Source organism: Lactuca sativa, chromosome 5 (assembly GCF_002870075.4).
Source record: "Lactuca sativa cultivar Salinas chromosome 5, Lsat_Salinas_v11, whole genome shotgun sequence".
Taxonomy (NCBI): Eukaryota; Viridiplantae; Streptophyta; class Magnoliopsida; order Asterales; family Asteraceae; genus Lactuca; species Lactuca sativa.
Window position 1 is genome coordinate 22053834 of NC_056627.2, and position 27607 is coordinate 22081440.

The window sequence follows — 27607 nt, forward strand, 5'->3', positions numbered from 1 at the left end:
GTCGAGTAGGGTCGCGACTGGTGACGTGGATTAATGAGTGGACTCGACGAGTCGATGAGCCGACTCGACGAGTCAGAACTGCCGATGGAAACCCTAATTTTCTCAGGCCTGGGCCTATTTAAAGGCACTTATAGCTTCCATATCGCCCCATCAGTGTTCATTCACCACATGAGAGTAACCCTAGCATTTATTGTGAGAATAAGAAGGAAGGAGGCTCATTTGAAGTCATTTCCTTAAGAGGAAGAGCAAGGTTCTTTGAGGATCCAGGAGGAGAACTTGTGGATATGTTTCCTTTTCATCTCAAGCTTCAGCTTTAGGTATAAATCTCTTACCTTCTTCAAGGATCAGGTCTGACCCTGTACCCTTGACCCAGTAATAACTCGTTGAGTTTGGGGGTTAACTCGACGAGCTGAGTAAACCCTAGGAAGGAATCTGAGATACGAGTGGACTCAACGAGCACTACTAGAAAAACAGCCTTTTACGACGCTCATTGCGCGTCGTAAAAGGCTCAGACGACGCGCAAATGCGTGTCAAGGAAGGCCCTGTCATAAAGAGAGACGACGCGCTTTTGCGCGTCGTCTATAGACGACGCGCATTTACGACGCTCATTTACGACGCGCAATTACGACGCGCGTTTACGACACGCAATGCGTATCAAGGAAGGCCCTGTCATAAAGGAAGATGACACGCATTCGCGTGTCGTAACCTTACGACGCGCGTGTTAATGACACGCAATGCGTATCAAGAAAGCCCCTGTCAAGAAAGGCCATGTCATAAATGAAGATGACACACATTTTTGCGTATCGTAAATTTAAATGTTTGAAAAAAATAAATTTATATATTTATTAATTTTCAAATTAAATTTGCATTTAATTTCTCATAATAGAAATAAAATAGCATATACAAAAAATACAATCCATTGCATAATATAAAATAAAATTTCATACTCAAATCATAAAAGGTAAGATGAAAAACAAAATCAAAGATATAGTTACACCAAATTCAGAAAACAATTACCCTAGCTACATTTGTTCTATTTTCTATCCCACTCCAATCCACTTCCCTAGCTGCATGTGCTATCAAACTCCATCTAATTGTCCTTGCACAACCGAACAAACAAACATGACTATCAAAGATATAGTTATGTGAATTTCAGAAAAAAATACCCACCTGAACATTTGTAGAGTCTATATCTATTCGTAGTCGTCTGGTACTTCAGCAAACATGTATTACCTTTGAGGATGAAAAACATTAAGGTTGGATCCATGGAAACTAGAAATCAAATTTTCAACTTATGAGAGAAATTAAAAGGTAGAAATTGAAGCTTACCTACCTGTTGTAGCATCCACATAATACTCCCACATCCATTTCATATAACATTTTTTACACAACTTCATTTGACCACCATATGTACATATATTAAATTCTCAAAGCTCTGTTTTAATTTGCTTTTTAAATTGCATGAAACATTGAAACCCATGTTAAGCCTTTATATCATATAAAAATTAAATAACAGATTGTAGTTGAAACCCATGAAAAATGCTAATTCTTGAAAATTCATTACTCCAAACCTGTTTAGACTGATCATTACAACCACCTAGAATGCTCCACACAGCTCCAAAAGGTGGAAGCAAGCTCCACACAGCTCCAAAAGCATGGGAAAAAAATTTGAGACCAACAAACACAACAACTAAGCAAAACACAGAGCAGGGGTAAAATGGTCAAAAAGGCAGAAAACACTTCAAAGTTCAAATAGCAACCGTAGCAGGTTAATGATGTAGCTATAAAATTAGCAATTAGATACCTAAGAAAGAAATCACAAGTTTCCCCAAGTTTCCCCTGTTCCAACAATTAATAAAATCAATAATTCACAAATTAGGTTAATGATGTAGCTAATTTTTTATACTCACAAGAGAATAAGGGAATAAGTGATGCAATCGATTTCTACATGACAGAGTCAGAAAGAAGACTGGGTGTGTTGTTGTTCTTATAACATGCCTTGCTTCAGAACCCACACCATGTACTATCTCTGGTTCACTTTCCTGCAATATAATTCCAACATGAACAGATTATCAATAACAACTGATGATATATAAGAATTTTATGAATGATATATAAGAAAAGTTATGATAAGGGAAAAGGAACTTGCACTCACTCTTTCATCATCATGTTCTACCTTGTCGCATCTCAAGCATCTCTCTCCCGAGCCAGTCAACTGAACTAGATAAATAATTCAAGCCGGTAACAACTCTGGAACTGCCAACTCCGCCATGTCCAAGGTTGGTAGAAGCCATTTAACACCTGATGAATAGCACAAAGGTGGCAACGACTGTTTCTTTAGTAACTTCCAGGAAGTTTTTTATAAATGTCAACCAAGGGTATAATGGACCAAACTTGAAATAAATTTATATTTATCCCTGACATGACGTTGAAGTTTCAAACCTCGAGTGTCAATACCAAGCATATCCCTGGAACTTTGTGCTGTTGGATCGATGTATATCAGGAGCTGTAAAATCAAAAATAAAAAACATTAAATATGAGTAAATGCAAATTGTAACTTACCAATAGACATTAAATATGAGTAAATAAAAAATCAAGAACATCATCAACCAATAGTTTGATACCAATAAATTCATCACGATTAGCAAGGCTTCTAGCAAGGCTAATTGCTCATTCACTATAATCTATTCCAGTGAGATCAGAGAACCTATTTATACTAACATCAAAAGTAATAAAGAATGATTTATCAATTATCATCGTACCAAAAGGAGGAATAAGTGTTATTATGTATAATACTATACCCCTGTTTAGCAAGCTCTTGAAGAAGTAGCCCATTGCCTGTTCCAACATCAAGAACACTCCATCTTGCTAAATCTTTATCCTCTTGACTAACAGACTCAGAGTCATCAATTTTATGTTGAATTTGTAAATGTCTTTGTGAAATGTCAGCACATAGTCCTTTTTTCCATGAAGCAACCATTTCCATGACATCTGCCCCAAACCTTTAGAAAGAATTTAAAAAGTCATACAAAAAAGCATCTTGTCAAAGAAGGTATATGTCATAGTCAATTAGATATGCATACCAAACTTCACCAGCATCCCCATGTTCACGAAAATTTGTCAATTCATGTGCATATGTTGCATCCCAGTAACTTTGATACCCCAGAGATTACCTTGGTTAAAGCTTTAATTTACTAAACCTTCAATTGGAACTGAAGAAGCATAGGGCACTACCCTTGCTGTTGTAATTGATGATTGGGACCCATTTTGCCTAGCAATAACAGATCACAGATGTGACCATTATTGCAACTAAATGAGCTTCAATTCCATTCCATATCTTTAATTCCAACTCTCAAACGCTAAATGGTAATTTTCTCCAGCACTAGCAACTTCAGGGTAAGATTGACAAGTTGATTTAGTTAATGAAGAATCATGATCTTGAAACTGAATTTCAACTAAACAACACATGGGTGTCTTCAAAGTCAAGATCAAGAACTAAAGACGATGGAATTTTCTAAAAAAGAAAAACATTAAGAACAAGAACAAAGGCAAAAGGATTGGATGTTTAAGAATCATAACCCTAATTTGTTTACTAATCACAGATAAAAATGCCCAGATTGGGAAGGAAAATAAACATGCAGGTTCCAAAAATCAAGAAACCCGAACAATTTATGAAGATCTTATAAAATCAAAGAGCTAAATCCAGATAAATTCTAACACTGAAAGAAGAACAAGAAAGGGGTTTGAAAGATTAAAGATGAAAAAACATGAAAGCAGAAATTATACTCTATGGAGGAGAGACTTACCTAAAGTCGCAGGAGAAGAAGTGTTTATGCAATCAGAGTAGTTTTAGGGTTTCCTTCGGTTACTCCCTTCATGTCTCCGACAATCTCCATCTATGGAGGAGAGAGATGAGAGAAAACACGGTGGAGGGGGAGAGACGAGAAGGTGGATGCAAGCGCTTTCCAGAACCAGAATCCAATGTTGGAGAAGATGCAGCAGATGCAAGCGCTGTTGTGGTGCGATGTTGGAATGGTGGAGTCCGAGAGAAAAAACAAACTATGATGGGTAGCTATCATTGTTGGTGATGTTCGATTCATCAGAAGCCCTAGTTCTTCGCTCAATCGTCTATTTTGTGAAAGAAGACATTACCATTGCAAATGCGTTATGTTTGATTAGGGTTTACACAGAGAAGGAAGTGAAAGTCGATCGCAGAGGAAGGGGTTGCAGAGAGAAGGAAGGGAGAGAATGAAATCGATTTGGCGGGTGTAGAGAGTACACAGGGAGGATGGCGGGTGTTCAAAATTTTGGGGGATTTCATTTTCCCTCGGACACGCGCGTTTCTTAAAAAAAAATATAAAACGACATTCACAGATGACGCACAAGTGCCTTCCGTGTTTTTAATATTTTTACATCAGACACTAATTTAAAGGCACTCAGTAATGCGCGACATAAATCCTTAAAATTTTTGAAGAGATGACACTTTTTTAATGTCACTCTCTAATGCGTAACATAAATCAAAGAGCGTCGTGTTTTGCGCGTCGTAAAAGGCTGTTTTTCTAGTAGTGGAGTTACATGGGTGCACTCGGAGAGTCTAGTCGAATTGGGTTGTTGACTCATTTTTCCTTCTGTTGACTTCATGAGTGGGTCACTTAGGAGCATGTGGGACCATGGAGGGGTAAAATGGTATTTTTCCCATCCCGAGTGTTGGGAAGAGAATCAGAGGACTTAGGTGTGAACGAGTAAAATATGAATAATGATTGAGATGCTTGTCTAATGTGTTAGGAGGAGGCTAGCTCAGGATTTCGAGTGCTTGTCTATTACCTACTAGCTACGAGGTGAGTCTTCTCACTATACATACCTAGAGTGGTAATCAGAGTTGTGTGACGGAGTATCTTATAAGTTATTCGTGGACTGTAATATACTGCGTTATTTCTATGTGACTTATGCTATGTATTATTCAGAGTTTATAGAGTTAGGACCAGAGGGTCCACAGAGTTAGGGCCGAAAGGTTCATAGAGTTAGGACCAGAAGGTCCACCAGAGTTGTGGGCTGGAGGGTCCCACTGAGACACATTGACCAGAGGGTCATAGAGAGTTATAGCCTCGAGTGGCTAATTTGTTGCATGTGGTACTTTGGGGGACTCACTAAGCATTCATGCTTACCGTGTTATGTGTTTATGTGTTTCAGGTACTTCCAAGGATCGCGGGAAGACACCGGCTTGATTGTACACACACATAGAGCTGGAGTTATATGGTTTATGGATCCTGGATTGTGATAAATACTTTTGAAAACTATCTTTAAATATGTTATGACATTGACTCTCGAGATTTTGAGAATTATGATATGTGATGTTGGTAATTTAAAATGAAAAATTTTGTTTGGAAATTTACGTTGTAACATTAACAATACTTATTTGAGTATTCATTGAGTTAGGAACAAACCTTGTAAACTTTGGAGTGTTTATTTGAAAAATTGGAAAGTTAGCCTTTCTTATGGAATTTAAAGATTTGTATGATCTAAGGAAGTTCAATGATCACTTAATGAGTTAAGAGGAGTGTTTTACGATGATAAAACACTTCCTAAATATGTGTAAGATCATAAATAAATGGTATAAAGTGAATGGGAAAAGAGTCTTCAAGAACTATTCAAAGTAGGGTGGTACTTTGTTAAAAATCGAGTTTTATATGTGTGCAAGCATGAAAACACGGTGCGTGAAAATTCATGCCTTAATTTCCACTACCATGTAAATCTCAGACTATGAAGATACTTGATTTCTTCATAACTTTTGCATACGGACTCAGTTTTACATGCGGTTTTCGCATACATTCATAATCTTTCATGAGAAATAGTATGAAGAAATAAAAGTTAGTATTTGAACCTTTGAAGGGTATTTTGGTCATTTTAATGACTTATGACTATATATGGTGTAGGTAGTGTTTAAAGAGGATTGATCTCTGGAAAGTAACTAGAAGAGTACTAGCTAACCTATGTGTGATTAAGATAAGTATGTGTTGGAATTTTTCCCACTTTGGGGTACATGGAGAAATGATTTTATGATAAATAAACAGTAATGTTTGATATATGAAATGTTTTGAAATGAAAGTGTCAAATGTTTTTGGAAAGGATATTTTGAAAGAATGCCTCAAAGGCATGAATGTTTTTGAAAATAAAAATGTTTTGGAAGATCAAATGTTTTGAAAATGTGTTTGAAATGTTTTGAAATATGGATGCTTTACTTTTGAAATATGTTTTTGATACTAAGGTATGAAATGTGTAAAGAATGGAAAGTAATAACAAGAAATGGAAGTTAATGAAAAGAAATGGAAAGTAATGAAAAGAATTGGAAAGAATCGAAAAGTAATGAAATTAATATATTGCTTGAGCCATGATGTCACAATAACAGGATATAAAAGAATCTATCGGGGTGGTTCCTCACCTTCGCGAGATAGACGTCCTAATGAAAATGATGCCTTGGGGGATTGATTTGTTTTTTCCACCTTGGTATATTGCTAGGCCATAATTATAAGAATGGAAATGGTTTAACATTGGAATTAGCCCTTAATTAAATAAGGAATGGAATGTGAAAAGAAATGTCTTGAATTACGTTATGACTAATGAAATGTTTTGATATAGAATGGAATCTGGAAAGATATCTTTTAAAATGAAACGATAATATATAAAATGAAAGTTATGATGTGTATGAAAAGAGTTTTTTCCTTGAAAATGCTTGAAAATGTTTTGTGATCTAAAACATTGTTTTAGAATGATGTAATGTTTTTTTTATGAAAAGCTGATAAATGTTTTGGGTCACAAACCCACGTAGGTCACGAGACAATATTATCTTACGTATCTCTTTTAATTTCATGTATCTCAGGTTTCGTTTCAGGAGAGAGGATGATAGATGAAAGTTAGAAGTCAAGATATAGAGAAAGAAGTGGAACTTCTTAAGTGCCTTATTTAATTTATTGATGTAATCCTCTTTTGCTTGCTATTATTTGTATGATGCTTAATGGTAACATCCGATGTTTGTAAATGTATTTGTGGGACCAAATTATTGTTAAATGTGGGTTAATACCCGAAAAGATTTTTAAAACCATAGAACTTTAAAGTTTGAAAACCTTTGAAAAAAATTGGGGTTTTACAGAAAGGATAGCAACAGAGTACGCTAGGTGTGCTTCTGAGTACATTGTGTGTACTCCCTTAAGCCCCCGTATCTAGATCGTGTGTATGTCAATCGTATATGGTAAGTACGTTGGGCGTACTCAGTCTGAGTTGAACCGATTGACCTTGACCAGGATTTTGATCAATTCGACCTAAGGGTATTTTTGATATTTTGAGTTGTATACTGAGATTTGGTCATTGGTTGTTGTATACGTGACCTGTAGTGTCAGCATTGCGAGTTGTCATCTGTTTAGTAATTTTTTCGGGTTGTGAGGTGAGTTTTGCTCACTGTACCTGTGGGTCAAAGGCACCAAGGCCAGACCACTGTATTTTTTATCCTGATATATTAGATTGATGTTATGTTGAGTATGTGTTAGACTGGTAGATCTGTATGATTAGCTGCGGTCACTTAGTATGCGTTAGATTGGTATATATGTATGATTACATGTGTTGATGGTTATTGATTGTTATTTTAAATATGTCGATATGTTATGGTTTCTTTAGTTGAGGCGGTCATGCTTTGTTGTTGGAACCTGAAAGTGAACCTATAACAATCCTATCTACTCATTATGAAGTGTGCATATTCCAAAGTGGGGAGTGGTCCAGAACCTGTCCGGACCAGGAAAGAAGACGAAGTGAAGGCTGAAGGCCTTCTGGGATGACTCTCATGTCCGGAATGGATGCTGATCCGGAACAACTTTATTTTGTCTTAGTGCATTTATTGTATTTATCCTTGTATTGATGTAACATTTCATAGGACTTCGTCTTTTGTTTTATTTGGACAATCATAATGTTAGAATTATTTCTATTGTCCATTCCTATGTAAACATTCGAGTTAATTCACTGTAACCTTCATTCCAATAGATATTTCACTCAACTTTTGGCTCTTTACTAAGTTCTTTAAAACTTCTTTCAAATATTCTTCTTGTTCTTCATTTATTAACCTTACATTGATCATTTACTCTCATTCTTCATTTAATGACTTGATAATTTGTTGAATATATTATCTAAGACTTGACTGGTCTTTCCAAGCTTGACTTGCACACTTGTTAGCAAGCAGACATTGATATTAAGCATTCACTCAAGGTTTGAGTTTTCAAACCTTGTCCCTACGCATCGATCTTGTTCTCACAATTGGTATAAGAGCTTAAGTAGTTGTCCTTTGAATCCATAAGATCATATTATAGTTGGTTTGAAATTACCTTGGTATTTCAACCATTTCTGTATTAAGGATAAAAGTTCTTCTATATACCACTTTAACTTGAAGATATCTTAACTTTAATGGTTGCTTCTAATCCTCGACAAATGATTTCAATGCAAATCGCAATTAGTGTGGGTTGCCCTACATGTGTCCCATTACTAGTTTTGGAAGAATATGATCATTGGAAAGTTAGAATGGAAATGTTTTTACTGGCCAAAGATAAAGGTGAAGAAATTTGTAGATCTGTCACAAAAGGTCCACATGTTCCTGTAAGAACTGTTGTAAGGGATGCGGCTGCTCATATCATGTGTGAAGACGAAACTTGCTCAGTTCCTCTAACTGCAGATGATATCGAGAAGCTTCTTGCTGATCAAGTTGCTTTCTCTAAAATGGTGTTTGGTGTTCCTCCTTCACTCTTTGAGCACATCAAGCTTTGCAAATCATCCAAAGAGATTTGGGACACTCTTCAGGACCTGATTGAAGGTTCAGAAAATATGAAAGACAAGCGCCTCACCTCAGTGGTCAAAGAGATTGACACCTTCACCACCACTTCTGGTGAATCAGTGGCCTCAGCCTCCAACTGTTATCGTATTGTGGTAAACAACATGACTACTCAGGGGATTGTCAGAACTCCTTTGGAGTACAATCTCAAATTCATAAACAGTCTCGGCAAAGGATGGGGAAATGTAAAATATTGTCTTCAAAGAAATGGTTCTTTGAAAAAGTTGAAGCTTTATCAACTTTTTGATGAACTTCATAGACATGAGTTAAAAGTTGATCAAACTATAAGGGAACTATCCGGAGGTCCTCTTGCCCTTTTCAATGCTTTTGAATCAACCATTCTGAGCTCATCCGCCTCCGATTCCTTCAAACCCATTATTCCATTAGTTCAAACATCTGCACCTACCTTACCATAACAAACCTATCCTGTTGATAATTCCGAAGCCATGGAATCTGAACTCCATTTCCAATAGGAGTTTGCTCTACTCTCAATAAAGTACAAACACCCTTTCAATTCCTCTTACAAACCACATCAAAACCGATTCCATGCTCCTCACCAGAACAATCCTCACCCATAGTCACCTTTGGAACCTAAACCCTCTTTGGAAAATCCTCCAGCATACAAACGGAACCTCTCTATGCCAAACTCTACTTCTGAACCCTCTCAGAGTTCCACACTAGACAAACCAAAATTGTATGTCATAAGTGTGGACATACATACCATTTTGCTAAAGATTTTCTGGTTGATCCTCCCCAGAAACCAAAAATCAAGGATTCTGCCTACTACGTCCGAAAAGCACAAGAAATGGCTGAAAGCGAAAAAGCCTTTGTAATAACTATTTCAAGAGATGTTGAAGGATATCGGTCATCCGCGGATGATGATGACATGGTAACTGGAAGAAATGTGTTTCTGATGGGAAGACAAACCATTGAATGTGTTGAAGGGTATTGGTCTTCAGAACCAGAAGATGAAGATGATATTGTTGAACCTCACTATTGCTACATGGTGACCAACGATCCACCAAGTCGAAGCATCGCTCAACAGGCACTTTATGCTTCGGAGCAAGATACAATATGGTATATTGATAGTGCTTGCTCCATGCACATGACGGCGCAAAAAAAATTTCTTTGAGACATAAAACTTTCTCCAAATGCTGGTTACGTGACATATGGCAACAACTCCAACTCTCAAATTCGTGGTTATGAAATTATCACCTATGGAAACTTCTCTATCTCAAATGTGGCTTATGTAGCTGATCTAGAACAAATTTGATTAGTGTTGCCCAGTTCACTGATTCAAATTGACGTGTGGAATTTTGCAAGAAGTACAGTTATGTAACGATCGAAGATCGAACAAATTGCTTAATCAAGTCGCTTCGCAACAAGACTATGTACCTAATTGACATCAACATGATTATTGGCAAGCCGCAACTCTGCCTTCTCACCAATGCTGTTCGTGACGTTAGTTGGTTATGGCACCGAAGGCTCGCGCATCTAAACTTTCGGTACATGAATGATCTCGTATCTAGCGACATGGTGAGATGTTTGCCTCTCCTCAAATTCGAAAATGATCATTTGTGTGCTGCTTGTGAGTGTAGTTAGCAATCGAAGAAGGGTCATCCTGTTATCATTGAAAAATCCATTTCAGAACCACTAGAGCTTCTGCATATTGATCTTTGTGGACCATCTACGGTAGAAAGTCTTCATCATAAGAAATACATTCTTCTAATTGTTGATGATTTTACACGGTTCACTTGGGTCTTCTTCCTAAGGCTAAAATCCGAAACAGCCTCAGAACGCGTCACTTTTATCAAAGGAATAGTAGTACTTATCAAACTCCCAGTCAGGAGAATCCGAAGTGATAATGGATCGGAATTCACTAATTCGACCATTGAAAAGTTTCTCGTAGAAAAAGGAATTGACCATAACTTCTCAGCTCCCTATACTACACAACAAAACGGTGTAGTTGAAAGACACAATAAAACTCTTGTTGAAGCCGCTCGATCCATGCTGAACTTCGCAAATCTACCACTCTACCTTTGGGCTGAAGCCGTGTCTACTGCCTGCTTCACTCAAAATCGAAGTATCATCAATTGACACCTCAACATGACACCGCACGAAGCAATGAATGGTCGGAGGTTAACAATCTCGTTTTTGCATGTTTTCGGATGCAGGTGCTTCTATAAGAACAACCGTGATCACCTTACCAAGTTCCAACCTAAATCTGATGAAGCCATCTTCCTTGGGTACTCATCAAAATCGAAAGCCTATAGAGTTCTAAACTGGAGAACTTGTGTTCTGGAAGAAATATTTGATGTTACCTTTGATGACAACTTCATTCGGAATTATGGCCCAATTCACATTACAACTCACATTATGGAGTTTGATGCTCCTCCTCCAGGATGTCTGAACCCACAAACAATTCTTGAAGTTGACTTTGAAACTCTCTTTGGTCCTTTTGAAACTGATCTTGATTCGGAATCTCGATCAAGACCAACTCTCATTCCAATCCCTACTTCGGAAGCTCTCGTCTCACATAATGTCTCCGGTCCAATCCCAAGCCTCCCTCCATTTTATTCTGAACCATTTCAATCTTCTCCAGTTGAGGGGGAGAACGCTCATCCCTCTCTTGAATCAAATGTGGATGTTTTCCAAGATGCAGCTGCTGATTTTTGATGATTCCAATCCGCTCAACAATGATGAAAATGAAAACTTTTTTGAGTTCCCTTCTGATGATGATGACAATCTATTCAGTTCAGAAGTTCATGGGGAGCATCATCCTCACATTCAAACTATTCAGGGGAAGAAAATCAATTCCATTGTTGATATAGGATCGACGACTGCACAAGAACTACCACGATTACATGTTTGGACAAAGTATAATCCTTCGAACCAAGTAATTGGTAACACCAATGTTGGTGTACATACTCGTTCTGCTACAAATATCCAAAATGAATTCCATTTTTCAGCATTTATATCCATGGTTGAACCTAAATCCATCAAGGAAGCATTGGAGCATGCTGACTGGATTACAGCCATGCAAGAAGAACAAGCAAAATTTGATCAAAATTAAGTTTGGACCCTCGTGCCTCCTCCTCAGAATCACCCCATTGTTGGCATGAGATGGGTATTTCGGAACAAGCTAGATGAAGCTGGAGTGATTATTCAAGATAAAGCAAGGTTGGTGGCAAAAGGATTTACTCAGATCGAAGGGCTCGACTACGATGAGACCTTTGCTCTTGTTTCATGTCTTGAAGCCTTTAGAATCTTTCTTGCTTATGCTGCTCATAAAGGCTTCAAAGTTTACCAAATGGATATTAAGAGTGCCTTTCTTAAAAGTGAACTTGATACTGAAGTATATCTTCAACAACCCCCCGTTTTTGTTAATCTCTCCATTCCGAACCACCATTACAAACACCGGAAGGCTGTCTACGGACTCAAGCAGACTCCTCGGGCATGGTACGAGACCCTCACTGATTTTCTCAAACGCTTTGGTTTTCAAAGAGGAATTCTAAATCCCACTATATTCCGAAGATCAAATGGAAAGCATCTTATGCTGGTACAAATTTATGTGGAAGACATCAATTTTGGATCTAGGGATTCATCTATGGTTGCTGACTTTGCTAAACTGATGATCAATCGATTCCAAATGAGCACGAATCGGAGTTAAGCTTCTTTCTTGGACTTTAAGTCAAACAGACTGATAGAGGAATCTTTATTCTCAAAGAAAAATACTTTTCAGAACTCCTCAAGAAATACTCAATGGACACCTACGCCTCAGCCAAGGTACCAATGGGCTTCGGACTCAAGATTTTTGCTGACCCTTCAGGTGTTTTAGTTGACGGAAAGAAATATCGCCGAATGATTGGATCCCTACACTATCTCACAGCAAGTCATCCGGATATCATGTTCTCAACATGTTTATGTGCCAGATTTCAAGTAAACCCAAAGATGTCACATCTCTTGGCCGCGAAACAAATCTTACGATACCTTAAAGGCACAAAGCGTCTCGGACTCTGGTACCCACTAAATGAAAACTTCCTTCTTCAAGCATATTCAGATTCGAACTACGGTGGCGTCCAACTTGATAGATAAAGCACTTCAGGTGGCTGTCAATTTTTAGGTGGTCGTTTGGTCAATTGGTCATCCAAGAGACAGAACTGCATTGCACTCTCTACAGCCAAAGTCGAAGACATTGTTGCTGCCAGCTGCACATCTCCAGGTTCTGTGGATGAAATCCCAACTCTTGGACTATGGTTACCATTTTCAACGTATTCCTATCTATTGTGATTGTCAAAGTGCTATTGTGATTTCCCACAATCCAATTCAGCACTCAATGACTAAGCACATTGATATAAGGTACCAATTCATAAAAGATCATGTACTTAATGGTAACATTGAACTCATTTTTGTTCCATCCGACGATGAGATTGCTGATGTATTTACCTAGGCATTAGTTGAAACCAAATTCAATGGTTTTCTAAACAAGATGGGTATGATGATACCAGATCCTCAGTTCATTCATGAGACTTGTTCTCTCTGATAGACGTATTGGAAAGAAATCTAGTTCCGATCTCAAAATATTTTCATCTCGAAACTACATTCTCTCGGAATACATAGGATCATTTTACTTATCTTTATTTCTGACCATCACTTGAGTTTTTAAACTGTACTTTTCATCCGGATTCTTTCTTGTTCTAAGCTGACATTGTCATTATACTCGGATTGTTATCTCGGAATATATACTTCATAATGGTATCCCAGAATTCCACTCCGGAAACGTATTATGTTTTGCACTCCAGAATTTCAAAACCGACTCTGAAATTTTAAAATTTACTCGGAAGCTTTTCTAAAATCTCACCCCGGAATGCTTTCGTAACCATGTTCTGGAAACTTGTTCAAAATCACTATTCTGGAATTTCTGCTCCAGAATCACTAACGTTTTCAAATGAAACTGAATCTGTGTTCCGGAATCACAAACCTTTTTCAGCAAACTAAATTTTGACTCCGGAACTGAAACTCACTCCAGGTTATTTCTCGTTCCGGACCCCTTTTTCAAAACAAGTATGTTCCGAAATACAACTCTTTACCCTTTGGATCATACTTCGTCCGGAACAGCTTATCCGGAAGTCTAAAGGATAATAAGGTGAAATGTTTTTCTCTCAATGGTTACTTCTTAGGAAGATACCTATCCTATCTTCCTCGTTTCTATTGACACGATTGCACGCCCCCATAGAATTAGCCATCGAATCGACGGTTGAGTTTTCCATTCTTAGCTAGAAACAATCTTACCTTTCACCTTCCAGGTCAACTCAGCCCCCTTAAACCTCTTTGTCATTTAATGCGACCCATTTTCTATTCGGATCCTCATCATTACTTTACCGTCCCGACCCACTAACCTTACCTATATAAACCGATCAAAACCCTATTTTACCTCTTTGCGTGTCACACCCTCGTACTAAGGATGGCAGAAACGTCTTGGGGTGGAGGACTTCATGTATAGTATCATAATAATGAGTATAATAGTGCTCAAAGTATAGACAACCAACATAAATATAATTGAAAAAGATACATCATAGTATAAGTTTACATGTTTCTAAATCAATTACATTATGTTGAGAAAAATACAATGTTTGACGCCTTAGCGTTCCATCCTCAAAAGCGGCCTATTACATGTTTTACTGATTCCCTGAGAATACAAGTAGTTTTGAAAAAGGGTCAACAATTAAGTTGGTGAGTTCATAAGCTTTTGAAGGTGATGCTAAAATCCTTTTCTTGTAAAACATGATGTTTGTTCAAGAAAAATTCAATATTTTCCTTATGTAATGCTTTGTAGTCTTAAAAGTCAAGACCGAAATGTACAAGTACTTTCCATAATTAAAGAAATTTATGCAAGTTTAAATCGACATAAACTCGTTAAATTTAGAAGTAAATCCCGTAAATCTTATGTTTTGTTAATACCCCATGTGAGTTATTATAACCATACTATGACTCAGGCGGCCTCGTAATACGACGTTCTTCAGGCGTCACAAGTTAAATGACACTTGTCACCCCAGATCTGCTAGTCTAGCTGTTGCATGCAGCTCAGGTGTGGGTTTGTCAGACCTAATATAGATCTATACACAACTATCATGCTCTCCCTACAAGTGACTCTGGTTACAATTTACAGGACTTTTGATTTCGTTACTTTGGAAGTAACGCGAAGCGAATGTCTCACAAATTTATTCATTAACAGATTTACGTGAACTGAAAACCTTTGGTAATGAGTTGAAATGTAAATGAAACATAAAATATACCTATTATAGTTTAACATAATCGTTTATAATGTATATGAAACATAAACTATACTTACCATAGTATATCATAAGTGTTTGTAATGTAAAAGAACATTGTTCTATGTAAGTCGAATGTATAGCAAAAATATAACTATGATTATCCTGCCTTGTCTTGTACTATTGATAATGATGGAGGATTCATACAATTCAGTGATTATTTTCTGTTATATAAGTATACCACAACAAGAAACGTATGGAAAAATATTAAATCTTCAAAGATTAACACTTTGCTCAACATGTTACAAAGTGTGATGAAAGTTATAAGATGTTAACTTGTTTCTCATATTTCTACACTGTTTTGGAAAAATCATAGAGAAATCATACGTAGTCAAAAACTAAATCCGTAAACTCTGAGGGTTTAGAAAATATGTCTAGTTTGTTCATCAATTTTATTGTTATTTTTAGAAGTATCTAACTAGTGTAAAAATGTTCATATTCATAGAGTGGTCCGAATTCGTAGCTACAGTGATAGCCAGTTTTGTAAAAATCACTATAAATTGTATAAAAAGCATATCGAGATGTACAAGTAGTCATTATAAAGGTATGAACCTGAACTATTTTCACCTAAAATTGTTTTGAAAAGTAAAAAGTTTAAGGTGTTCAAAACAGCCCGTGAATGGAGTTAAAACTTTTCTGATGAAAGCTGATGGATGAGTTTAGTTGTGTTCTTGGTGTTTTAACTTGTATTACCCCCCTTAAAACTTAAGAAAAACATAAAAAGATAGGGGTATGAACTCACATTGTGTGATTTATTTGCTATGGACGATGAAGAAGATGAAGTTCCAAGTCCAGAATACTTGGGGAAAGCTTAGGAGTTCATGGAATCTATGGACAACATGATGATTTTTGAGTAAGAATCTTGGTTGAGAACTCATTGAGTGATTAATAGGATTGATGAAAGACTTACCAAGGTGAATGTGCATGCAGTTTCTTCCTGGGGCTTGGTCGACTACTAGCGAGATGAGAGAAGAAGGAAAATGTATGTTGGGAGCTGCACTTGGGTTTTATAGTGGAGGTTGGAAATCCAAATGATTAGATTCGAGAAAGATAATCTGATGGAGTGTTGGTACAAAGATAGGGATTTGCCTAGGTAAATGGAGTAATAATGCCAATAGGTTGTCATAGAGTGGTTATGGGAAATAGGGCATGTCATGACTTTTTCAGGTCATGATTTAAGAGGGCGAGGTCTCGCTTATTGTGGCGTGACTTTATTCTAGTTGACTACAGAGGTGAGTCCAAGTCGATTTGCCCAATCCGGAGTCAAATTGTTACATCTGGAGTCAAATAGCCAGGTCCGGAGTTGACGCAAAGATTCTAGGGGTGCGTGGAGTCTCTTGATTCTGGATTCATCATATTCCGGACTCGGATGGCTTCGAATCATGAAGGCTCTTACCAAAAGAGAGTTCCAGACCGACAGAGAGTTCCGGACCGACAGGGAGTTCCCGACCGACAAGGAGTTCCAGACCGACAAAAAGTTCTGGTCCGAAGGAGAGTTCCGGTCCGACAGAGAGTTCCGGACCGACAGGAGTTCCGGTCCGAAAGAGAGTTCCGGTTCGACAAAGAGTTCCAGACCGACAGAGATTTCCGGTCCGAAAGAAAGTTTCGGTCTGACAGAGAGTTCCGGACCGACAGAGAGTTCCGGACCGACAGGGAGTTCCATACCGACAGAGAGTTCCAGTCCGAAAGAGAGTTCCGGTTCGACAGAGAGTTCCAGACTGACATAGAGTTCCGGTCCGAAAGAGAGTTCCGGTCCGACAGAGAGTTCCAGACCGACAGAGAGTTCCGGTCCGAAAGATAGTTCCGGTTCGACAGAGAGTTCCGGTCCGACAGAGAGTTCCAGACCGACAAAGAGTTCTGGTCCGAAAGAGAGTTCCGGTTTGACAGAGAGTTCTGGACCGACAGAGAGTTCCGGTCCGAAAGAGAGTTCCAGACCGACAGAGAGTTCCGGTCCGACAGAGAGTTCTTGACCGACAGAGAGTTCCGGTCCGAAAGAAAGTTCCGGAACGACAAGGAGTTCCGATCCGAAAGAGAGTTCCTTAAGTAACTTCCCCTTTTGAATGGTTTTTTCGGCTATGTTAAGGTTTGAGATGCCCCCGGTTGATTATGAAGAGTTAGGATAGGTTTTCAAGAGAGGCCTAGGAGAGATTTTATATACTTGGAGAGATTGAAATAGACTTTGTCATAGGCCCTTAAAAATGTTTTCCTTCGTAGATTGAAGGTCATAGGCTTAGTTACATCCTCTTTTGAGTGTTATGCATCCCCAAAGGGTACGTAATACTGTCTTTTAGAGTTGTTATTTCCCTCAAATTGATTAGGGTTTAGAAAATTACTTCTTTATTTTTTTTGAACATTTGAAACTTTTAAGTGTTACTTTGCATGAAGATTTCGAGTCATACATTGATGAACATAAAGAAATCTTTACATGTTAGCACTAGTTAAGTTGACTAGTTTGACTTTCTTTTGACTTGACTTGACCGGAAGGTGACAGTTGTCACATCATCCCTCCATTAGAAGGAATTTCGTCCCGAAATTAGCGTTTTGACTGGGACTTCAGGCGTTTGGGAAGAGATGTGGGTATTTTTGTTTCATCTGATCTTCGTGTTCCCAGGTGAACTTGTGTCCTCACTTAGCGTTCCAACGGACCTACGCTATAGACATGCGACTCTGTTTCGTTCTCTTGATCTCTCGATCCATGATCTCTACCGGTTCTTCTACGAAGTGGAGACTCTCATTGAACTCGATTTCCTCGAGTGGGATCACAAGAGTCTCGTCGGTCAGACACTTCTTTAAATTTGACATGTGGAAGGTCGGGTGTACGTTGTTAACTTCTTAAGGTAATCGTAGTGTGTATGCGATCGGGCCAATCCTGGAGAGGATTTCGAACAGTCCGATGTACCTTGAATTTGTTTGCCATGTCTGCCAAAACGTATTGTTCCTTTCCATGGTGAGACCTTCAATAGTACCCGGTCCCCAACTTGGAATTCCAATGGTTTGCACCGCTTATCGGCATAGCTCTTTTGTCTATCTCGAGATGCTTTCAGTCTCTCTCAGATTTGTACAATCTTTTCCGTAGTCTCCCTTATGATATCAGGACCAGTGAGTGTGCTGTTAGGGACTCTCCCCTTTTCTATCTGTGTATCTCCCACTTCAGCCCAACATAGTGGTGATTTGCACTTGCGGCCATAGAAAGCTTCGAATGGCGCGACTTTGATGCTAGTATGATGGTTGTTATTCTACGAGAACTCAATAAGTGGTAAGTAGGTATCCCACGCTTTACCGAAGTCAATAACACAAGCTCTTAGCAAATCCTCTAAGGTTTAAATAGTTCTGTCACTCTGCCCATGGGTTTGTGGGTGGTAGGCCGTACTCATGTCTAGGCTAGTCCCTAGAGATTTCTATAAGGATTTCAGGAATCGTGAAGTGAATCTCCTATCTCTATTAGAGATAATGGATATCAGCACACCATGCAGCCGTACAATTTCTTTGATGTACGTCCTGGTCAATTTTTTCATCTTATCGGTCTCCTTAATTGGTAGTAAGTGTGCGGATTTGGTCAGTCTATCGACGATTACCCAAATGGTATCTAGATCACCTGCTGTCTTAGGCAGTTTCGTTATGAAGTCCATGGTTATTCGTTCCCACTTCCATTCGGGTATCTCGGGTTACTGTAGTAGACCCGAAGGCTTTTGGTATTCTATCTTCACTTTAGCTCAAGTTAGACACTTGCTCACGTAGGTAGCAATTTCGGCTTTCATGTTCCGGCCACCAGTAGAGTTTCTTCTGTAAGTCCCTAATTTGCTTGTGTATCAATCAGATCCGTTTGATGGTGCGGAATCCCAATCAAACGGATGATGTCAGATCAAATAGAAGAGGAGAAGAAGAATAATATGAATTTTGTTTGAATTGATTAGAATGAAGTTCCTTTACACAAGATTCACACAGTTACACACATACGCTCCTTTCTCTCTCTCTAGCCGTAAAATCTCTTCTGTTCATCACTATCTACTCCTCAACCCTAACACCTATATATATACTAGGGAATATGTCCTTGGTTAACATGGGCCGTAAATGGGTTTACGGTCGTAAACCAGTTTACGGCCGTAAACACAGCCGTAAACACGTATACGGCCGCAAACACCAAGTTGTTTACGGTCCAAGACACAAAAATACATTTTGCTAGTAAAGTAAAGTATAAACCATATTTTTGACCCAACAATCTCCCCCTTGGTTTATATCTTTGTTTTCTTAATTGAGCCAACAAGCTCCCCCTTAAAAGTATTTGGCTCTTATTGTTAATCTTCCTTGGGAGATTGACTTCAGCATTTATCTTCAAATTCTGCATCTTGAGCACTTGGGCTTTTCTTCAAAATTTGACATTGAACGCACATTGGATGAGGATGCTTGATGTACTGATTCTTGAAAGATAGCGCTTTCAGCTTGAGAATCTTCAGAGAGAACATCAGAGAGAACAAATCTTCTGGATCACTTCAGCAAGTTTAAGATAGCAACAGACTGATTGAGGAGGCTTCAATGCAATCCGTCACATAATCTTCAATTTCAGCTTCACCTCACTTCTAGGGTAGAAAAAAAATTGAATGTTAAAAGAATAATCTTCATTTCTTGCTCCTTCGAATGAGAATTCTTCTATGATCACGGATGAAGCCTTAACTCAAAAAATCTTCGATACAATCTCCATGAGTCTTATCTATACCTGAAATCACTTTTCAAAACAAAACAAAACTAAAAGAAAACTTAGCACACAAATTAAAACAGAAACAAAAATATTTTTGGATTTTTCATATTTTTTGAAAAAGAAATAAAATACAAATAACACTATTTTTTTTAATTTTTAATTTTCTAATTTTTTTTAATTAATTCTCCCCTAATATTTAAATTAATAGAACACTATGAAAAAACATAACAAAAAAAATAATAGCTAACCTTAAGTGTGATTTGGGATCAAAGTTTTTAGATAGCCTTTATCCATTTATCAGTACCTCTCCCTTCATGAATAGATCTGGTCAATCGTCGGTATTATGGTCCATTTAAACACGAGAGATTGTGACAAAATTAGGACATACTATAAGTGACAGTACAATGTGATCCTAAGTTCCTAGATAATATTCCTTAAGGACCATTCAGCTGAGGACGACCAAAGATATTGTTGTCCACCTAAATTGAGCAGCGAGATATATAGACAATCTGTAAGTGTTCAATTTTTAATTGTACTAGAACATGTTTCCCGCTTCCTGATATGCTCTAGTCATCAAGGACTTACAGAATACTCCTTACACCGGGTGAGCAGACAATTATTAAGAGAGAAGATAGATTTAGAATGCATATGCCATACATCCAGGTCGGATCTCTTCCAATCACGCAAAGGATGAAACATATGACTAACTGAAGTTTTTAGAGGGATTGAGAAGAGAATGGTGCATATACTGTGTACGAGATCGGATTATGAGTCAAACAAAGGAGACAATATATGGCTAACAGATAGAAAGAATTGCATAGATAGAAGATGCAGAGAGATAGAGTTGCATATGTTATAGTCTAGGTCGGATCTCTCGATCACGCAAAGGAGGCAACATATGACTAACAGACAGAAAGAAAGAAAATAACCTTCTACAGACCTAGTTTATCGAAATTCCCCAGTCACCCCATCAAAACCGGAATTAAGGATAGAATCCGCACGTTGAGGAAAAGTTAATCCACAGTTCTAGATACGGGTTCATTTAATGTGACCGGTAGATTCTCATATATATCTCCCTGCTCAACCTATCCGAGTGTCGTATTGTCAGGAAAAATGGATCTATCTAGGTCAAGATTTTTCAAGTCTCTAGATTCCTTAAGTTCATCTATGCCTAGTCAAGTCCATTTTAATGTTTCGTGCCTACCTGCGCATTGAACACAGAGCCTAGACAATTCAGATTCAGTCCCTTACACAGATTCAGATTGCCTTCTATCACATGATTATATCACTTCCCAAAACATCTCCTGGAAGCTCATTCCACTAACACCACTTTTATTTTCTGATTTTCTAATGTTTTTGTATTTTTAAATTAAAATTTTCTATTTTTTTTTTGTTTTTATTTCTCCCCCTAAATTTGTGCATAGGAGAGAAACGAAAGTAAATGCGCAAATTTAAACTATCCTAAAACAAAAATTAGTCTTTAAAGCGAATCAGCTTAAGAAAAACTTAGGAATATAGAGAAGAAAATTCAAACCGTAAGTCACCGATTGAATTTGCATCCAGAAGGTCTGAGAACAGCAAGCGTAATCTCGAACAGATCCAAAAATTCTTTACGTCATTAAGCACTTACCCCATGAGTGATCCCTTCCTTTCTTCCCTTCCTGCAAACGAAAGATACTCTCAAATAATGTTCTGAGTGTTATACAGTTAAGAGATGTCCCCTATCATATGCCAGGAGCAGCCACTACCAACAAACCGAAGTCTGATGAGATGCTTCCATAGCTGATCTGACATAGAGCGGGATCAGTTGGTGTTTGGAACCCAGTCCATTTTGAAACTGAGTCGACCTTTATCATCAATGCAGGGTACTCTCTCCCATGACATATCCTGCTTATCGCAAACAGAAGACAATGAAATATTAGAGTCATTAGAAGATTTGGGAGATTTCACATTTGGTACCCATCTATATTCGGGTTTAACCCATTTCTTGTTCGATCCGATGGGTGTCTCAGCACATGATTTGGAACTTGAAGTCGGTCGTCGAGATGACTTTGACCTAGCCAGTCTTGGTTTCGCTGGAGCATATCTTGGATTGGACTTCATGGATGGCATTCCCTTCTTGCCTTTGGGATTTGCATTCTTGGCCTTGGAAGTTTGATTCTTGGCCTTCTGTGTGTTCCAGTCACCATTGTCTGAACGTGACCTCGAGGGGTTTCTTTTGAAGTATCTCCCTCGTGGTGCAATCTGCCAGCCATGTGGATAGTATGGAATGTATGCGCGATTAGGACAATTTCTGGCAATGTGTCTAGGTGTTCCATAGTGAAAACAAGTCTTTTTATTCACTGTGAAGTTGTTTCTTCCTGCCCCTGGTGGCGTGTCCTTGCCTTGTCTCTTGTTTTTCCCACATGAACACTTGAAACAAGCACTCTGTTGCGCTGGAATTGGAGGCCTGTCTTTCTCAACGGCAGGTGTGACAACCCGAAATTTCCATTATGTACAAACAATATCAAGTTAAAAGAAGTTAGATCAGTTGCAGTAAATTTTCAGACTTTTGGTATAAGCTTGAGTATTTCAGGATTCACACTGAAAGGGATATCAGGAGAGAGGATGCACTAGGGTATTGTGCAACTCTGTTATTCCAAAACTCGTTGATATTAGAATTCAATGCCTGAATAAAATATTTTGTGCCAAAAACGCCAGGAATATATATATGATTCTGAGCCATAATTATTCATTTGTTACATTTCCAACTAGAGAAAAGCCAAATTCTCTCTCAAGGATCTTCAGCTTTTCATTCCAAATTGTAAGTCCTTCTATATAAGAGTGTTATAGGGCTTGTTATGTGTCTTAGGATCAAGAAATCACAAGGAAACATCTAGATTAAAGAGTTAGCGGCCCAAGAAGTTCTTGGACCATGAACTCCAAACAAAGGGGCCAAAGTGTGCTTTAAACTCTCCTTATGCCTTGGACACTAGCCTAGATTCATTCCTAGTTAAGTTAGGGGCTTGAAAACACCAAAAACACCCTTTCCATGAGAGATTACGGCCACAATCTGTAAGGGAAGTCGTCCCAGGGCCGTAAACTCCCCAAAGGAGTTGAAAGGTGCCCTAATCTCTTCCAAAGACCTTGCCATTAAGTAGAAATGCTTCTTAGGGTCTTGTAAAGCCTCAAAACATCAAGTGGTCAAGTAAGTAGGAGCTTACGGTCGTAAACCCATTAGTTTATGACCGTAAACTCGTTTTTTGATGACCTTAGGGCCGTGAACTCCATTATGGAGTTTTCCTTGAACCCTACACGTACCAGCCTTTCCCTACAACGCTTAGATGCAATCCTTGAGGCTATTAACACTTGATAAAGCTGTTCAACATGTCCTAGGGTGTCTTGACTTTGTTTATTAGTTGTTTAAAGACTAATTTTATACATATATGTGATATTATATGTTAACTAGGATCATAGAGTGTTTTCAAGACTTCACTTGACACCTAGCAATCCTACATCTTCAGTTCATCCGTACCACTCACTACAGGTGAGTTCATACCCCTTAATCAACGTTTTAAATGTTTTTAAATGTTTTATGGGGGGGGGATACAAGTAGAATCATGCTAGTTATTATATCAATCACATGTGATTAATAAGCAGCATTCAAATGATTTACTACTCATTAGCTGTTTTACCAAACAGTTTTCTTCACATGATTTTCATAAACGTTTTATATATTTAAGACTCCTTATTAAACTGTTCATTTTACACTGTATGTTTCATTTCAAACTCATTTACAATTGTGTTTCAAAAAAAATGTTTCTTTATACTTAAACTGTTTTATCAAACAAATACATTCAACCTGTTTTATAGGCTAACATCAAGTCGACCTTTTCTTAGATAATAATCGCGTTCAAAGCTTTTACAGAACTTATTTTATGCTTTTATATTGTCAATTGCGTGCCTATATATGTATAGTTATATAAGTAATGTTTAAAGGACTTAGGAAGGCTATTCGCCTTATTTCCTTTTCGCCGTTGAGATGTGGTCTGGTGGGGTACCGGGTATCCGTCCGAAGGTCGTTTAAATATTAGTTATATATATCATGTGTACATATATAGTCATAAAGGTTATTCCAGTTCATTCAATACCCTTGGGTAGCAAGGGTATACTTCCATGTTCACACGTACCAGTTATATTACTAGTTAGCTACCATATGGGTAGTTTAGGAAGATACTGTTACGTTTACTAGAATGCGGAATCATACCACGAGTCAGTTCATTCATGAGTCAATACTTGCTAGATATAGAGAGCACACAATACAGCTAGTACACACAGAACATTACAATACTTGCTAGATAGAGAGAACACACAATACAGCTAGTACACATAGAACATTACAATACTTGCTAGATAGAGAGAATACACAACACAGCTAGTACACACAGAACATTACAATACTTGCTGAATAGAGAGAACACACAATACAACTAGTACACAAAATACATTACAATACCATACAGAGAGAACATACAGGCTAGAAAGAGGGAGAACATACAATACAGCTAGAATACATTACATATATATTACATTCAATTGTGTGAGCTATTAAACGGGTCATGGCACTACCTGCCATGACCGTTTTTGTATCCAAAATCTCCTTAATCGTGGAGCGTATGAGTTTGTGTATAGATCTATACTGGATTGACTATCCTACACCTTGCTGCTCCCTACAGTGGGACTTGCAAGTCTACGAGTGCCAAATGTCATTTCTTACGGCTTCTTACGTCGTCGTTTTACAATTGAGTCGGTAGCAGGATACAGGCCAATCACATGTTACTTTAAATTTCATTTGGTTTAAGGTAGTTAGTACAGCAGTAGTCAGTTATTATAAACTACAATACTTTATTATTTCCCCAATACATTCACTTCGTGAACATTCACTTCGTGAACATTCACATGATGCACGGTAATGTAAGTACTATATTTTTGGTTAATGATAGTTAGATTTGGGAAAATACACAGTCTTACAATAGACACACACACATATACTAGACACCTTGGTAGAAGGATACTTTTAGTAGGAAACATATGGTTTTCTAGGATGTTCAAAACTTTTTCATACTTACAGTTCATATACATACAAATACTTACATTCCAAATACATACAAATACTTACATTTCAAATACATACAAATACTTACATACAAATTAAGACACTAAAATACTTATGATCTCACCAACTTTAAAGCTGATACTCTCTTTCAAAATAACTTGTATTCTCAGGTCAACAGTAGACAGGTACAGATGCAAGGTTTAGAGAAGATGGAGCTCGTTCAAGACTCATCTTTCATTTTGTTTGATACCTTAGTGTCTATTATAATTTTACAGAACACACTTGTATTAACATAATATTATTATCGCAATGGACGATGTTGTTGCTTGTTTGCTACTTTTCATTGTTGTAATACTGTATGTGACGTCCTCCGCCCCAGAACGTTTCCGTCGTTCATGGTTTTGGGGTGTGATAGATTGGTATCGGAGCATTGTTTATAGTGAATTAAGTTTATCAACCCATAAAAGATATACTGACTATAAACACAATGGGATTAAAATACTCTGACCAAGAGTTTATACTTTAAATAATAAAATATTTAATTAAGTATATGTGCCTGCATTCATACTAAAATCAGTGTCACTAGGACAGTACAAATGAGTTACAATTGTTGGGCAACACAGGTGGACTTAGAGACATATAGTCAAAACTGGGAAGATATAGCCTGATCAACTATATTATCCGAGGATTGACTAGCATGTGCCTAAGTGTAGTTGTGTGGTTGCAAGAAGTCTAAAATCTTACCAACAATAACACAATAAAAGCAGTAGAATATAACATTAAACTTAAAATACTATAGGGGTATTTGGTGTTACTATAAGTACTTTATACTTGAGAACTAAAACGGGATCTTCATTACTAAGTTGATAGTTTCTAAGTGGATACACTAAGGCTATATGTAACTAGGATGTTATAGACTTAGAATCTGTGAAAATTTTGCTTTACCCCTATTCTGTGTGAATTTGGAGTTAAGGTCATTTATTCGAAGGTCTATCCTATTTTGATTACATATAACTGGTATGCACTTCACAAATAGTGATGTAACTAATGAAGATTTTCTAAATAATTATCTAGATAGTTCGTCTAATAATTATTTTCTTACCCCAATTCTCGCATAGATAACATGGCTGGACTCCATCCCCACGATAATTCGTACCTTCCGAACGAAGTCATTGCTGGATGGTTTGGAGAAGAACTAGAGAATGATCATCCTATCCCTCTGAATGATCACCATGATCAAGACCTTTCGGACGATGATAACTCCGAACCCGAGGTTGAGAAGCTACCCCAAGCAGCTCCCTTTCCAATTCCTAACCCTCGTCCGACTTTTCATGGCCCGACGCCTGAGTGGGTGGAATGCTTGGAAACATGGAGCCAAGGACAAGATTAGCCCATGCCATTTAATGGTGACCGAAGCTTTTATGACCTGAGCAATGGGGGCTCAGTAGACAGAATCTTGCCAATCCTGGTCCGCAGAGTGGCTCAAAATGAGATTCAAGGCAGGACAGCCCTACATTAGATCACAAAATTTGTCGTCGATGCGAGAATGCATACCCTCCGCACCATTCGCCGGGAAGATGCTCGTGAGAGATATGAGAGAGACCATGAAGCTCTGGTTCAAGCACTGGCTGGATCACGAGCCGAATACATAGAACTCCGAGTATGCCAAAGGGTGTACGAAATACACCTACTTGATGTGGAACGCCAACTGGCTGAACTGAGAGTTCACCAGAGGGATGACCGTCGCCAGTAGTAGATGCTTTACTTTATTTTCCTTGTTAAAAGGAATCGTTTTTCTGTCTATGCCCGATGTGGCATTTTCTATGAAATTATCTTGTATGGTAAGTACTTTTGGTTAGGTCTTTATGCTGTCAAGAACTATCTTCTCTGGATATGATGTAAGACCTTTTTACAAGGTCATTTTCCCGAACTTGTACATCATGAATATCAAAGATATTGACATTCGGCTAACTTCTGTGTCATTTTCTTTATTCAAATACTCTCATCATACTTTCATTTCCATGTCTCTTTTAGTGGTTGGATCATGTTATTCACCAACCAATGACACCTCGGCTTGAACGACAAGCGTCTTGAGACCATTCTATGAAATTACTTCCACTCATTACTTGGATTGCATCATAGGGATGTAGGTCAACCCTTCATGAACACACTTCCATTCTGTACTAGGACTGCATCATAGGGATGTAGGTCAAACCTTCGAGAACATACTTCCAATCCGTACTAGGACTGCATCATAGGGATGTAGGTCAAACTATCGAGAACATACTCTTACTCTTTACTTGAACAATCGAAATACATCTAGGGTCAACCAGAATCGCTCACAAAATCCTTATCTTTTGTGTTACATAATCATGTCGTCATCCGGAAACAGTCAGCCGAACAACGAAACCCCTGCCTTTCCTAAGGACATCGTGACCTTTCAAACCATAGTTACAGCCGCTGTGATGGCTGTCGTGACAGCTGTCCTTGCGCACTGTAGCGCTATCAGCACAATCAATGCTGATGATGGGGTTGAAGATTCCGATCGTAGTATCCATCCAGGAAGTCATCAAACGGTAACAGTTGCAGGCTCCCAAAGCCGAAAACCAAAGAATAAG

The 27607-nt window shown here is 38.1% G+C and overlaps 1 pseudogene; it reads right to left on the reverse strand.

Annotated features, from left to right (window-relative positions):
* Positions 1 to 2571: 2571 nt before the first annotated feature.
* On the reverse strand, positions 2572 to 3163 carry LOC128134099 (uncharacterized; annotated as a pseudogene).
* Between the last annotated feature and the right edge of the window lie 24444 nt (positions 3164 to 27607).